Source organism: Schistocerca americana, chromosome X (genome assembly GCF_021461395.2).
Source record: "Schistocerca americana isolate TAMUIC-IGC-003095 chromosome X, iqSchAmer2.1, whole genome shotgun sequence".
Lineage (NCBI taxonomy): Eukaryota > Metazoa > Arthropoda > Insecta > Orthoptera > Acrididae > Schistocerca > Schistocerca americana.
Genome location: NC_060130.1, coordinates 587,486,209 through 587,502,460, shown reverse-complemented (window position 1 = coordinate 587,502,460; position 16,252 = coordinate 587,486,209). Strand labels below are relative to the sequence as shown.

Genomic DNA, 16,252 nt, shown 5'->3' with positions numbered 1-16,252 from the left:
TTTGGTAACGTGTGAATTAGAGGATTTGAAGCCTTTAACCTCTTGTTGAAGTGTAGGGGTTTTGGAAAAAATGCTGATGCAATACAAGTATGTCGGCTATCGGCGTTTTATTTGTTGGTGGTTAACCTCGAATGCTGCCCTTGACGCTTGGACGCTACGTGAGATAAGGGTGAGCGCAGTTTGCCTTTGTTGTGGGAGACCAGGCGTCTGTGGCTGTCTTTTGTGTTGCCCATGCACTGCTCATAAAACGTATTCGCGTTCTCGCCGTCGTTACGCGCTATCCCGGTTTTACGGTCGCACGCAGTTCCTGCTGACAGCACTGTACGCAGCCGGTTACCTCAGTGTGCTGTTGCAACATTTCACCAAAGGCGTTTCCTTGTGCGGGAATATCCATTGACGATAGATTGTGAAACGAACAGAACTGATAATTGGCTTTATAAAATTGAACATGCCGTGACCGACTGTGTTCCATTGGATTATATAAAGGTTGTAATGTGTGCTTTTCACATTAAACGCAGTTGATTCGAACCATATAATTCTGCAAGGCACAATGCAGATTATGACAGGCAACAGGTGAATTAATCGTGGTCGTGGTTGTTCTGCTGGAACCAGTGTCTCGTTACGGGTGACTCTATAGCGAATTTAGCAAGGAACTGTGACATATTGTGGGATAAGACTAACTTGGGTTCCTCAAGCAATCTTTTTTGTTTCTTCGTAGTTGTGTTAGCCATGAAATCCAGTGACTTATAGGGAGAGCTTAGAAACTAATTCCAACTGTCTAGGTGTATCGTTAAACGCCATGGAGGTCGACGGTCTCTGTCGTGTAATGTTTTTAGTTTGACGTTTCTGCCAATTTAAATACGAAAGTTCTTCTCGCAGGTGCCCATTTAGTCCCACGGACGTTTCATTTCGCGTAATTGTGAGAGCGAGAAAACTGCAGATAATATGCATAATCTTTGCTGAGACTTAAATTCATATAATCAGGGCTGATAAGGGCTGTGAAACGGCAGCTTTGACTGTTAATGTGGGAACTGTAATTACCACAGATTTCTATGTTAGCCTCAATATTAGAACAGTGAGCGTTAGCAGTGAAAAGTCAGTCTGCATCACGGCCGAAACTTGAGTTTCCTGGCCACGGTTGAAAATGCTCTGAAGTGGCTGATAACACATTTTTTTGTATATAAAAGTAAGAGAGATACTGCAGAACCGAATGATCATACCATTTCAGAATTTTGTCATCGGCTGTAACTGTGTCCTTTCCAGCTACAATCTGAGAAGTGCTTTATGTATGGTCTGAGAGATTGACGCGCGCTAAGCACCAGAAATTAATGAAACATCAGTTGCAGGACAGCTCTGTCCTGATCACCTGCGCTGTATTCCAAAAACACACAAGGAAAGAACAACTGTTAACATACTGCAACAGAAACATAACAATTACATATTACTATATTACGTAAAAATCCGGAGTACTCCTGTACCGTATGCATCACTTTCGTCTCTCTCAAAAGAAAAAAAAAGCTTGTAAGTAATATGTCACACGAACTGAAAGAATGAAGTTATTTAGCGGGCAATAAAATCAACAAACCAACAACCGTTCTGTTCATTAGGGAGTAAATGATACAGCTCTCAAATAATCGCTGGAAACGCTACTTTGAATTGCAGTTTCGTAATATTAGGAACCCACTTTGTTGCAGAGTTCAGACACGTGTTTTATTAGCTGTTCTCATTGAAACTTTGACGACTTAAGAAACAATGATGACGTAGCTTTCATGTTGTGCAAAACTGAGCAGAAACAAGATTTTAGAACGGCTGCGTATTACCTCAAATGAAAATGTTTTTTTCTTCCTTGCTGATAGGACTAGAAGTTGAGAATTAATTATTCCGAAATATCGTAGCAATTCCGGTACTATTTTGCAAAAAAGTAACTGGAGGTTTAATTGTAGCTTGAACAACTAGCTACTTTCTTCACGTCGACATTTTTTGTGTTAACGTTTCTGCTTAAAAAAAATTACTATTTCAATTACTGCTGTTATCAACAAGTCACAAAGCTTACAGACAAGAGCCGCGATTATAAAATATGTGGGCTGGTGAAGAGTTGGCGAAAATGTTCAAATCTCACGAAGCTTGCACGTACGTTCAGTCAGGGTAACTTTTTACGTCAGGATATCTTTATACCACTTATCGCCTTTGCTTCAAATGACTGCTGCTCCACCTACTTACATTATTTTGTAGTAAGAGTAACAGTTTTATTAGCTCTGTGATTTCTAGTTAGTATTTCAGTTGTCTTTCCTACTTTCTGCAAGCTGTTAGGCTTGTGATTATCCTTTAATTGCGTTGGCTGTGAAGAGAGCTACTGGCTGCAGTGATTTATGTTGAACAAGGCCAGGTCGACACAAATATCGTGATATTTCGAAGTAAACCTTCAGTTCTAACGGATTTTGTTTGTTTTCACTTTTTATTAATATCTGATTTCCTTTAGGCCTGATCAAAATTTACCAGACGCATTAGATACAGGAAACACTTTGTTTTCTAAGACTAGTTTAAAATTATCTGAATGACAATGTAACTTTGTACTAGTATTAAAGCTGAAATTTTATTCTAATAGGGCATAGTTAGTGTACATTTTTACTTTTCCAAACACTAAGTAACTAAAGACGTAAAACATTTCAACGTCTGTTATGATGTGTAATTTTTGTGTGTCTAGTATTTTAAAAAAATTGTATGAAATGGTATAAAGTGGTACAAAGTTACCCAGATTGACTGTACTGGAAGGAACTACAGATTGCCGTATCCATTAAGGAGGAAGTCGTGCCGCACTTTCTTCCTTCTCTCTAAGAGACGGGCACAGTTTCGTGTCGAATTGATTCAGGAAGATCTCCTTTCCCTCACAGAGCAGGTTATCTTATGCGATTTGGTCCCTCTGGCGGCTGTCCGCCCTGTTATTATGTCTCAAGTCGTCGTAGTTCCTGCTTCGAAGAAGCATAGACCGTAAATTTATTCTCCGTTGAGAAAAATGTTAGAGAAATCAAAGCGTACGTCTTGCATTACAACCGATGACATGGCTTCAAAAATTTCTTAGAATGCAAGGATTGAGTTAGGCAGCATTTAGCATAGCCACTGACATTCGTTCGACTTTCAAATGTCGAGAAATTAACTCAAGAAGAAACGGTACTCATTAAACGAGCATTACATTTCGTTCTGGTAGAGGATTCAAGTAAATACCGGTTTTTTTTTTTTTTTTTTTTTTTTGCCTCTTTGGTAGATAGCTTTTCACATGAAGAATAATACACACAAAATGAAGATTCAGTTATGCTAGTATATCTATGTTTCCAATACAAGACTGGTTTATCTTGTATAAGTCTTCACACACACACACACACACACACACACACACACACACACACACACACACACCTCTCTATCATCAAATTAACTATCCCTTTTTTCGCTCAGATTTCATTCAGTACCTCTCCATTAGCTATCTGACGTTCCCATCTAATCTTCAGGATTCTTCTGTAGCACGAAATTTCAAAAGCTTCTGTTCTCGTTAGTGATGTATACAGGATGTTTATTTTAACTTGGAACTACTAAATAGCTTGAAAAATACGCATCGTATGAAACAAATGTCCCAGATGAAAAGTTGGTATTTTCAAAGGTGACATCTGTCTGTGCTAAAACTGGCCACCACCTAACTCCATCACAATCTATCGGGGGCCAACTGTTTGTCAAATCGGAACCCCCTTTTTTTTATTGCAAATTCGGATTCTACGCCAAAAAACACTCCTAGGATTTATCTGAAACCATTTTCTTTCCATTCGTGGTAGAAGGAGCTGTAATCGGCACGAGAGTTACGGTCGTTTGACGGAAGAACACACCGAAATCAGTCACCCTGATGGTGTGGGGACTCTCCGAAATCAGCCATGAAGGGAACAGGAAACTACGTTACGTTAAATGTAGCTTATTTGTCAAACTTTTAACTGCCTGAACGTATAAATTTTGCTGTACAATCTGATTTACTATACTAAATTAAAATTTTAACGATGATACAACAGTTTAGAGTAACAGGTTAACATTCTTATCGAAAATGTTAAGTAGAATCAAATGACTAAGTTCTTAATTGCAAAAAATGTAGAAACTGAGTTTTGTTGATTACAGCGTCATTTATCACGAATGGAAAGAAAATTCGTGGTAACCCCTCTTTAGTTTTTCGTGTACCATGCGTATTTTTTAGGTATTTAGTTGTTCCATGTCAAATCAAACGCCCTGTATATTATAGATGAGGCAGCAGTCAGACGCAGTTGTTATGATTAACTGGAAGCACTTCCATAACGTACCTAGTTTAGGGTCTCCTTGTTCTCTGAGTATTTCGTGACATACACATTCGTAAAACGCCATTTTGGGTTGGGTTGTAGTACCTGCATAGTAACGTGTTCCCATCTGTTTCAGGAGTCTGAAGAGAACTCTGAAGACTCGGACCAAAACGCCAGACCCAGCAAAACAAAGTGAGTATATAGAATATGCAGCTAATGTCTCAAAAATATTAGCTCCATAATTAGAACACAGTATAACTGGGCACATTTTATTGCTTTCGCTGGACAGCTCTGGCGATAAACGTAGTGCTTGAGGCGAGCACGCGGAGATTTGATGAGCTTAGCGTTGTGAAGCGACAACACATCATGCCACAGTTAATCTCTCTTGGAGTAAAGCGTTTTATAATTAATCCAGAAACCCTCGCTTCTGTATTGCATACGGTAATGTTCAGATCCTTATACTTTTTGTTTCTGAGTACAGCTCGTTCGGGTACACTTCATGCTTTCTATTATGTTGAGTATAATTTGATAGTCGCATTCACTGCGCTGTTGTCATGAAGAGACTAACTAAGGATGCAGCCATCGTTTGAATATTCGGCGGTACATTGTTAATGCTTTTTTGCGTTGGACAGACAGTGCAATTTCGGCCCTGTCTGGTTACCTGCCTGTTATTGCACGATATGTTTCGGAACGGTGACGCTTGTGTTACGGCCGGTGGTAGCTGTTGAATCTGTAACCGCCTAACAATAAACGCATTTGCTATGAGAACCCCGCTATACCGCCCTTGCTCTACTGACTGTAGCATACGGCGTGGAACGTAATATGTCCCTTCCCACCGGATGGTAGCGTTAATTGGAGCTCCCTTGAAATAACTGCAACTTTTTTCCCATACTTAAGTGCTTGTAGTTTTAAGACCGAACATTAGCGCTCGTTCTTCTTTGTCAAGAACCGTTATGGTTTATTGGTGCAGTCCTCAGATATTATATGAAAATAGTCGTGATTATCTGAAGTACAAACTACTATGGTCGGATATTTAGCAATGGCTGTTCTTCTTGAATAACAGGTAGGAAAAAAATCTGTTAATTATACTGCAAGAAATCCAGATGCCGCTGTATGTTTGGAAAGAAACTTGAGAAATGGAACATTAAAGCGCAAGACCAATTAAGCCTGTTAAGCCTATTTTGGGATAACTCTAAACAGTGTACATTGATGAGCCAAAAAATGACGATAGCTAATACCGCGTTGGTCCACATTCCGAACGCAATACAGCAGCGATCCTACCTGGCATGAATCTAACAGGTTCGCGGTTGATTTCCGGAGGTATGTGGCACCAAATGTTTATGTAAAGATCGCACAATTGTCATAAATTGTGGGCCGGTGGTTAATGGGTGGGGAGCTGGTGCCAGATAGCATCCCACATACGTTCAATCGGGTTGAGACCAGGCGTATTTGGTGGTTAAGACATCACTGTCAGCTCACTATCATTCTCCTCAAACTTCTCTAGCACGATGTCAAATTAAACACCTTTCAGCCGTCTAGTTTCCAACCTTATTTTACTTGGAAACCAGTTTCAGCGTTTTACTACGCCATTTTCAGGCCCTTGACCGTTGTGTACGAAGATTCTATCTCGGTTGTGATCAGAACAGGGGCCAGCAATACTGGTATTAGTAGGACGGCAGATGATGGTTGAAGTTATCGCTGTAGCAAAAACCTACTAATACCAGTATTGCTGGCCCCTGTTTTTATCACAACCGAGGTAGAATCTTCCTACACGTCAGTCAGGGGCGTGAAGATTGCGTAGTAAAACGCTGAAACTGATTGCCAAATAAAATAAGGTTGGAAACTAGAAGGCTTAAAGGTGTTTAATTTGACATCCTTTATCGAACAGACGAGTCCCGCAACTATCTCTAAACAGATGGATAAGCATGAGACTCTAGCACGATTCTGGCCCTATAAAATGGGCTGTTGTCCTGATGGATGATGCATTCGCCGCCGGGGAAGACATCAAGATGAAGGGACGCAGGTGACCCATGATAAAACATCGTCTGCAGCTGCCTTGGTGCCGTAGATTACTGCCACAGGTCCCATGGAAGCCCGGGTGGATGTCCCCCATAGCATAATACTGCCCCACCAGCCTGCCTCCATGGCATGGTGCGTGTTTCGAGCATCCCTTCGCCTCGATGACTGTATATCTGTAAAAGAACATTGACCTGGTGTAACAAGAAACGTGAATCATCGGACTACGCGACACGTTTCCATCGATCCATAGTCGAATCTCGATTTTCCCTTGCACATTGCAGGCGTGATTAACTGTGTCGTTGGATCTACAGGGTAACAAGTAGGGATCATCTACTAAAGAGCCCCATGTTCAGCAAGGTGTATTGAGTGGTGTGCTCCAGTGTACTTGTGTTTGCACCAGCGTTGTACTCTGCTGTCGTATCTGCCACTGGTTGCCGCTTACCATGTTTTTCAGAGCGGAAAATCCTCCGACGTCCAAGACCCCTGATGAGACGTGAACGTCCAACACCTTGTTACCTCTTCGTGATTTTTTCCGTTCTTCAATCACATTCCATAGATGTTCACAACTGTAGCACATCAACAGCCGACCACCTTCGCCGTTTCCGAGATCTTCGTTCCCAGGCGCAGGGGCTTAACAATCTGCTCTTTGTCAGTGTCGCTTTGCCATTGTATTTCCGTAGTTTCCCTCGTATCGTCGCTGGAAATGGTTCCCTGTTCGTTTCTGCTTCAGTTGTACTCTTTCCTTAATGTGAAATGTATCCGCAACGCCTCCAGGCGTCATTCAATCTCCCGGTTGGCAGTGGTCATAATGTTTCGGCTCATCAGTGTAAGTCTAACCTGGTGCAGCATTTAGATGCCTCGTCTGGGCCAGTTGTCGAATGTGAAGCACGCTCCCGTGGTTTGGGAATTAGTAATTACAGACGTAAAACCTTTAGTTACATGTTGTCTCTGAAACAGCCGCTAAAAACAATAAAAACGGAGGGGGTATAGACGATGCAAATTCTATGTGGTGGTGGTAAATTCCTCCCTCAGCGATTTCTAAAGGCTACTATCAAAGTAGATTGAAACATCTGTTGTATTGCTAATCCGACCTTGTCTTCAATTTTCTTCTTTTATTATTATTATTATTATTATTATTATTAGGTTGTAACTCACACTTAAACTGTGTTGAAATAAGACCCCTTTCGCACACAGACTTTGCCTGTAAATAACCGTGTACTTTACTGTCCTTTATTTGTGGGTGAAATTTAGTGAAAACTTGATTATTACTTAAAAAAGTAATATCAAAAGTAAAGTAACTACGACCATTTAGTCTTCGAGTATAAGAAGGTAAATAGCCTTCGCGCTGGAGTGTTAGCATAGCACACGGATCTACAGTAGTTCGCGTCTGTAAACTTCCACGTCCAAGGCACATGCCCACAAATACATTTTATCACGTAACTAATAATTTCAAATGCCAAAGCTGCAGCCCTGACAGCGCCTGGTAAAATAATTCCCAGCCAAATCACTGAAGCACATGCCGTTTTTTCAAAATTTGAATACAAACTTCACTGTGGGGAGGCACATTATCTTTATAGCATACCTCGGTTTGTTCGATTTATTTATAGCTATGCCCCTTAATAGTGACCTCATGTAAAAAAATTAAGCCTTTGCTTGCCAGTGGTGTTTGTGCGTAACCTAGTTTACCAGTGGTTTGATGGCGGAACCAAGAAGTTTGCTGGTAACTAGTGACATCTAACGGCCAACTGTAGCTCATGCTTTTGTCCTCCGCTGCCTAAAAGCTGTTCCTTGTTCGTGATTATACAGTCCAGTGAAATTCAATTTTTACTGATTCGTTGATGTGTTGAAAGTCACACTTCTTATGCCGCAAGTATTTGTCAGTAAAATAAACGTGTGTAGTGTCAGTCTGTAAACACTGGCAAGTAATTAGTCATCTCCTCGTCCCAGCGTGTTGAAGACCTGACCGGTGTCATGTTACATTAACTACTAGATGAATTAACAAGTAATCAGAAGTACGTAACCTCAGGCAGTGACAATGAAAGTGACAGGGTGGTACTGTATAATGTAGCATTTTCTTGATGAAGCTCAAGTCAATGACAAAATAATCGTCAGCGAAGTTAATGCAGAAGATAGAATGAGTCTGTAAGATAGTTGCTGCCATTGCAGGGCATCAACGTGTTCGCCAACGACGGACGACAGCATAAACAGTGCACATAAGCTGCTACAAACGATACATGCCTAAAGCCAAACTTGTAAATGAATCAATGTAAATGCCTGCAAATGGAACATTGTGTGCATTATGTAGCATAGTGTGACACCCATATCATTCGAAATGGAAATGTCAAACATGTTGTGTTAGACTATACAAGAATAATAACTGTTTTGCGCCGCGCATAGTGGCGGCGCAATTTGAGGCGCCATGTCACGGATTGCGCGGCCCCTCCCGCCGGAGGTTCGAGCCCTCCCTCGGGCGGGCGGGCGCGTGTGTGTTGTTCTAATCATAAGTTAGTTTAAGTATTGTGTAAGTCTAGGGACCGATGACCTCAATAGTTTGGTCCCTTAGGAATTCACACACATTTAGTGTTCTGCAGAGTACAAAAAATGTGAACAATACCTGATCCACCAGTAGTTTTGTTGTGAAACCACAAACAACAAAAATCTTTTAAGAATTTTTTCGCGAGATACTGTTATTAAGATAATCAGACATGTATTTGAATATACCTTTGCTAAGAAAATAGTAATTCTAGTAATGCTTCAAGCAGTGGGCACTTAAAATAGGTAAGATAATTCACCCTGACTTCGCTATTCTTGTGTGCACAGCTTCAAACTTTTTCGGCGATGAAAAATAGCCGCGTTTCCCCACTTGTATTTGCTATTCGGACTTGGGCTCATAATGTCATTGGTGTCCTTACCACTGACAATACGGTAAAGTAATACATGTCTTCCCTCTCGATTCTGCTGCTTTTGTTAAATGTTGCATATGAAGTAGTGCCATACTTTAAAGTTTAAACCCTTCAAAACATATTTCTTCCGTTTTAGTTACTCGGTTCCCATTTTTCCTGTGAAAATTCACCAATTGTAAAAAAAATTAGAAACCTGTTTTGGACTTGGACCACCTTGCAGTGTGTGTGTGTGTGTGTGTGTGTGTGTGTGTGTGTGTGCACGCGCGCTCGTGCATCCGTGCATGTGTCCTTTTCAGCACAGTTTATTGAGATCAAACAGCATCGACCGCAAGTAATCGTCAGGCTATGATGTGTTCCTTGTCACGCAGTACTCCTTTTTTTGTCGAAAAGCGATCTAACCTATCCTTTCTGTTTTATTCGCCTATTCTTCTGGCATAACTGTCGTACATACAGTCTTGAATTCAGTGCAGCAAACTCTATGTTCGTGGACGAGTAATTACTGTCCTTTTTCTTACAAGTCAGCATCTGTAGCAAACAGCATTTTTAAGAGTTACGGGTTTACGCGTCTAACTCATTTTAGTTTGAAAGCACTTAGTGATAATATTGCGTAACGTGTGGTGGTCGATCTGATCCATCATCCAGGTATTTTCCACTGAGGTGTTACATCACCTATACGGTTGGAAATGCGGTATCGGTTAACTGTCACCACACACTGGTAGCAGATTTCACAGGAACCAGAGAAACTGTGATACGATTACGTAAAGTATCTTGACGTTGCACGCCACCCGTAAAATGACACTTAAAGTCCACGGCAACTTGAAGATTTCCATCTATTCTTAAGTAAAGGTTACACATTTTGATTCCGTCACGATGAACATCGGTTCATCAGTGAACACAGTGTGTGCAATAAACCCACCATTATCAGCTTTTGTCTTACGCAGGGTGTTCCCTCAATGGTGATTGGAAGTATCAGGGTTGAAGGAAAAGCGAAAACATATTGAGACACAGAACGCTAATATGAATCGAGTGAACATGGGAAAATTTCATTTTTACCGTTTATCTATGGAAGCATAACATGCCCGCAAGTTCTGTCGCGTTCATTCGAACAACGCCGTACGAACAGTGTCACGGAGTGCGTGAATTCTTATCAGGGCCTCCTCTTACATTGCGACGTGACTCGTGCACGTGATTTTTCACACGTCATCAGAAGAAACCAAGTAGTGTCAGATCTGATCAAGTAGCTGGGCACCTTCCAGGGTACGCTGGACACGGCTGTTCACATACAACAGTCGTTCCCAAGCTTTCTTAGACCATTACCCTTGAGTGCAGACAGACATTAGCTAGTACCCCCGCCCTTCCCTCCCCCCGTTGCCTGTTGCCCCCCTCCCCCACATTGTCACCAACTTTAGCACCTAACTAAACTGTAGAATGAAAGATTTTTCTCGGAATACTTTTATTTTTAAAATGATGGGAGAGGATTGATACTTACTGTGTGTGTGTGTGTGTGTGTGTGTGTGTGTGTGTGTGTGTGAGCGCGCGCGCGCGCTTGCAAAATAAATGACGAAGGATTTCGTGGTGTATCGCAAGTGCCACCCACAACCTCTCCCCAGAAAAGAAAGCTAAGTATCCACAGTGAGGGTACGCAATTGTTACAAAACATGCTTGCCCTGCAGTACTCCTCTCCATTGAGACACTTGTTTGACCTGAACGCTGCAGCACCATTTAAAATCAAACAAGTTCAGATATGTGCACTAGACTTAGGGTTCGTAAATCATTTCATTGCTGCACTCCTTACTTGTGAACTGGCAGAAACTGGACGACTTCAGGCTGTTAATGCTTTGTGTCTAACCACTATAACAACGAGAAAACAACAACAACAACAATAAAAATAATAATAATAATAATAATAATGCTGTGTACAGCACTATAGTAGCCCTTATGTAGTCACTGCTGTGTCGTGTTGTCAATTAATTCACTTATCTGTTTCGAAGCGAGTAATGAAGCAGTTCCTGGACTACTGCAGGTACTACCTCCAACTTGGAGAAGACATTTTCTAGAGATATTTAGCGTTTGTTACGTATATGTCTCACTTTTATCATCAGCGATGCACGGGACAAAGCGCAACATACGTGTGCGGTCGGTGTACTGTGTGAGAAACATGTAACCTCCATCGCATTAATGCTACTAATTGAGAAAAAGTAATTATTGATAACTTATGTAATCAGTATTAGAGTCTTATAAAACTGTAATGATCTTGTGAAAATAATTTAGTTTCGTGACTGAAACACAATCGAATTGTTTAGTCTTTGCCCATTAGAAAATTTCATTTTACACCTCAGGGGGCTATCACCCCCAGGTTGGGAACCGCTGACGTAAAAGATGCACGAAGTAAGCTGTGGTTCCATTATGTTGGAACCACATTCGCGCACGAAGATAAAATGGGCTACCTTCTAGCAATATGGATAGTACCTCTTCCAAACACAGTGTACACAGATCCAAATAAGCGGCGAGTAAGCAGATGCGGGCGCATTAACCAGTCATTAGCAGTGGTCGCTCACGAGTTCACTGCAAATTTCCGTTGATAACTAGTCACAACTATAGAGTAGGAATTCTCAGCAGTACGTACGTGATTATTGCGACTACTGAAAATTCCGTCTCTGCCGAAACAGGCCTTATCCCAGAGAGATAAGTACGGACGAAAGTGAGGATGAGCCATATAGCGCTGTAGCACTCATTGTCTCAACACGACGCGAGGTCCGAAGACAACACGAATTGAAGCTTGTACTTGTAAATAATAAGGTTGGGCTTCTGTTCGTACATTTTATTACCTACAATACCGTAGCCTAGTCAAAGAAGACCAAAAATGTTGAGTAGGGGGGGAAATCTTTTAGTTGAAAATTTCTGTACAGTGGTAGGAAGGAGTGTCATGAACAACCTACTGAAAATACCCACCGGTGGGAGGTAACCATGGGGTTGGGGGCACTTAGAGGTCACATTTGTATGCTTACCTTGAATAACTGCAAAGGCGGCGGCTTGTAGCGAAAATGTTTGCCAGCACAAAATTAAACTACATTAAATTTTCTACAGAAAAGTTCCTGTTCATTTTTTCTCTAGGACTCATAGTTTCAACAGTTGAGGGGATGGAAAAATCGCAACATTAAAATTAGTGTTTTAATGGTGTAAAGAGACTGTTTACTGTTACATGAAGAGGGTTAAGAACAAATATTAAATCGTGTTAAGAACAAATATTAAATCGTGTTATGTGCGTGTAACAGGGTGAAGAGGCGGCTGTGGGTGGAGAGTAGAAGCGCAGAGAAACGTAGGTCGCCGGATTGGATTGCAGTCATGCAATTCCCTCCTTTGTAGTTCTACAAACGGAGGCAGATGATTCCCCGCTCTGTCAACCCTAGTACGTCACAAGAAGCAACTACTGGGTGTTTTACGAAGTTACATAGACTTTCCGCAGTGCGCCGACATGCCAGTGGGGTGTTTATCTTCTGCAAAGTGCGTTAACACTAAATGGAATACAGATACGGGTTACAATAATACTAAGGCAAGAAACGCATACGTACAGGATCTACGTAAACCTCTGCGCGCTGTTTTACATTGCTAGAAGGGAAATTGATTTTACTCATGCTTTACGGCAGCTGTAGTGTTCTTTCGGGAAAGGAAGATTCCCCACCACCATTAGCGCTGCTTGGTTTTCAGTTTATACATAGACGCATCTCTCTCCAGCATCTGTTGTCCAGTTCTCTTATGTGAGTAGACAAAATAACTTCATGCAGCTCAGGTATGTTACTTTCAGGTTACTGAAAACATACTTGCAGTTGTTAAGTAAGTTATTATGTAGAAAAGTTCAGCAACTGCAACTGTCTGTCACACTAAAGAGCCTGTCGGAAATGTTACAGGCTGTCAGTGTGTGACAATGTCGATCCCATTGCTACTACTATCACTGGCTGGAACAGTTTTCACCGCATGAGGTATATCGTATTCATCACCGCAGCCTCAGCTCTGTCAACTTCTGAAGATGCTCAGAGGCCTAAATTGTGTACCTCTCCAACAGAAATAGGTCACCTACGTGTTGTGGAACAAGATATTTCAACATAAGTCAATCAATTCATTATAGCAGGTTACTGTTCTAGACTTAGACATGATCAGTCCCATTCCATCACACATATTCACACCCACTTTGCAAAATAAACTGTGGATGTTTGGTAAGTGGCTCCACTCGGTGCAGCCCCATCTGCAAGTGCCAGCAATTCATGAACGGAAGAGATTTATGCATTCTGTCAGTGACATAATCAATGGTGAGAGAAATGCATTAACATTCTGCTCATTCATTAATCTACCACCAAGTGACTACAACACAGTTACATGGCTTTACAATACGCTGTTAACGGCATACAACAGGAAGGTGCCACAATTTCCAATCCAGTGCCTTTCCCACCAGCACTACGAAGGGCCATAACAACTTCACATCTAAAAATAATACATTTCTCAGTCACTTTTTTACAGTTTTTAGTGCGAAGATGTCATTGACCTTCGTAGTGTAGGTCTGCAATTTTGCAGACAATCACGTCCAGACCGATGGCATCAGTGCACATGTCACGCCGTCTGCAGTGCAATAATGGACTTTCCTGTTGGTCGGATTTGCCTACTTTACGTTGTTAGCAACTATCAACATTAATAATTGAGGTAGACGTCTTACAAACAACGATTCATAAGTTTTTGTACATATTTGCCATTCCCCATCTCCCTGAAAGTTTATCACGATACCAAAAACCTTGGCCACCACTCTGGTGCTTAAAAGACCCAGTTTCTTCTAAGATTCTACACGCTGCAATAAATTTATTCCAGTTAGGAGACACCTGTTGCGAAATTTCTGTAGGTACAGTCATTTAGCTTCCGAGCACTAAATATTGCTGCATTGTACATGCAGATTATTTGATCAGTGGTGCTCAATCTTTGACAACCAGTCCTGATCGAAATTAGTCGATAAACTTCAACCACGGATACACAGCAATTCAGTCTATACTGTTTTCAAGGTAGCACCGTCAGTCACGATGTGGCAGGCAGTTATTTAATCTGGAGCGTAAGCACTTAGAAATACGTGTCTCACAAGTATTGCTCAAGCAAGACCTCAAGCCACCTGAAATTTTCTTTGGTTCCATGTCTCAAAATAATTAGTTTCGGTTCTCTACAGTCTATATAATTTTATCCCTAGAGGTTTCGGACACCCCCTAGAGATCCCAACAACTGACATTAAAGCCTCTGTGATGAAATGAATGCCATCTGGCGTCACGTTGCTTCCGCTGTGCAGCGTTCTTCGACGAAGTTTCGAGGCTGATTTTATTCCTGTCCTATAAGCGACGTCAGCTTGAACTAACAACTGTACATGAGAGAAGTGCACTCCAGTATTCAGACGTGAGCAGATAGTAGTGGACGTTCGCCCGTGGTGTGTGAATGTTGTTGTGGCACAAATCGCAATGGAGCAACACCTCTAAATCAGATGATCAAGAAATTCTCCAGAAAGTATGTGCAAAGTTCGTCTCGTACACCTTGACTGCCGAACAAGAAACAACGATGCGCGGACGCCTGCCGCGATTTAATTGAATGGGGAAACGCGGACAGTTATTCTTTTCCGAAAAAAGTCGTCATGGATGACGAGACTCGGTGTTAGCAGTACGAACCTACAACAAAACAACTTACAGAAATTCACATGAAGGGTCAGCGTTCCGATGACATAACCAACATTCAAGCCAGTGTGACATTAGAGCTGAACAACATCGCAAAGAAGGCATTTTCTGACAGATGACATTGTTATATGAAAGTTCTGTGCAATTTACTCAAGTGGGGGGAGGCTACGTTTAACAACTGAAGCATTAAAATCACCATGTTGAGGTTTTTTTAGGCTACGTTTAACAACTGAAGCATTAAAATCACCATGTTGAGTTTTTTTTATCAAGTCTCGAAACGTTTTCGACTGGCGGCGTATTGTAATATTTACACACGTCACAGGTACTTATCGATAACATCCCTGCTTTATGATCGCAGTACCTGTTAAAGTTGACATTGTTGATGTACTCTGCAGTAACTAATTTTTACAGTACACACACAGTACACTAAAATCTCACACTGACACACCGTGAAATATGCGACATACTTGTGTGACTGATGGGGGAGAGAAAAAGACCCCGAATTATTGTCTCCTTTCCTCCAAGAGAAATTGACGCAAGGAATCACGTTACCTTTTTAGGATACAATTAAAAATGGAGTATTTATATCAAGTGTCCCTTCGGAAGCATCTGCAGCATTACTTAGCAGAATGTGACGCCTTCCAGATTCTGTGGCTTTTCTACCTGCAAAGGAGTGAAGTGGACAAACAGATTTCGAAAGCCGTACATATAATTGCAAAATCTCAAAGACTGCAAACGAAGAGTATGATCTGTGGGTGATTTTTGGTAAGTATAAATTGAATTACACAGGATGAAATTAGCTTCAGGCGCGATTACGTCAACGATAAACGTAACTCACATCCGTAACGCTACGGAAATCCACATACAGTCGTTTTGGCATATTTTCAACGTAACACACTGCTAAACGGATGTTTTGGGGTAATCGACAGTATGTTAATTTGCACTGTTGTCTTATCGAATAGTCTTTCACAGTGACAGAGTAGATCAACATGAGTTGTCTCTTCTTATTAGAAAGGTATCTTCTTGCACATTCTGTTTGACAAGTAACGTATCTGTATATACAGGTATATGACTTCTCTGCAGTTCACACTTAATTGTCTTGGAGAGGTTCATCGAACCACCTTCAGACTATTTCTCTATCGTTCCACTCTCGGAACAGCGCACAGGAAAACCGAATACTTAAATCTTTACGTGCGAGCTCTGATTTCTCTTTGTTTTGTTACGATGATCGTTTATTCTTCTGTGGATGGACATCAACAAAATATTTTCGCATCCAGAGGAGAAAGTTGTCTAGAAATTTTGTGAAAAGACCTTGCCGCAACGA

General features: G+C 41.3%; 1 protein-coding gene across 1 annotated transcript in view; it reads left to right on the top strand.

Annotated features, from left to right (window-relative positions):
- LOC124554950 overlaps positions 1–16,252 on the top strand; it is a 645,803-nt gene that overhangs the window by 114,312 nt on the left and 515,239 nt on the right. The window contains exon 2 of the mRNA XM_047128648.1: positions 4,447–4,502. The gene's annotated coding sequence lies outside the window, so the exon portion shown is untranslated. The remainder of the gene's footprint in view (positions 1–4,446; positions 4,503–16,252) is intronic.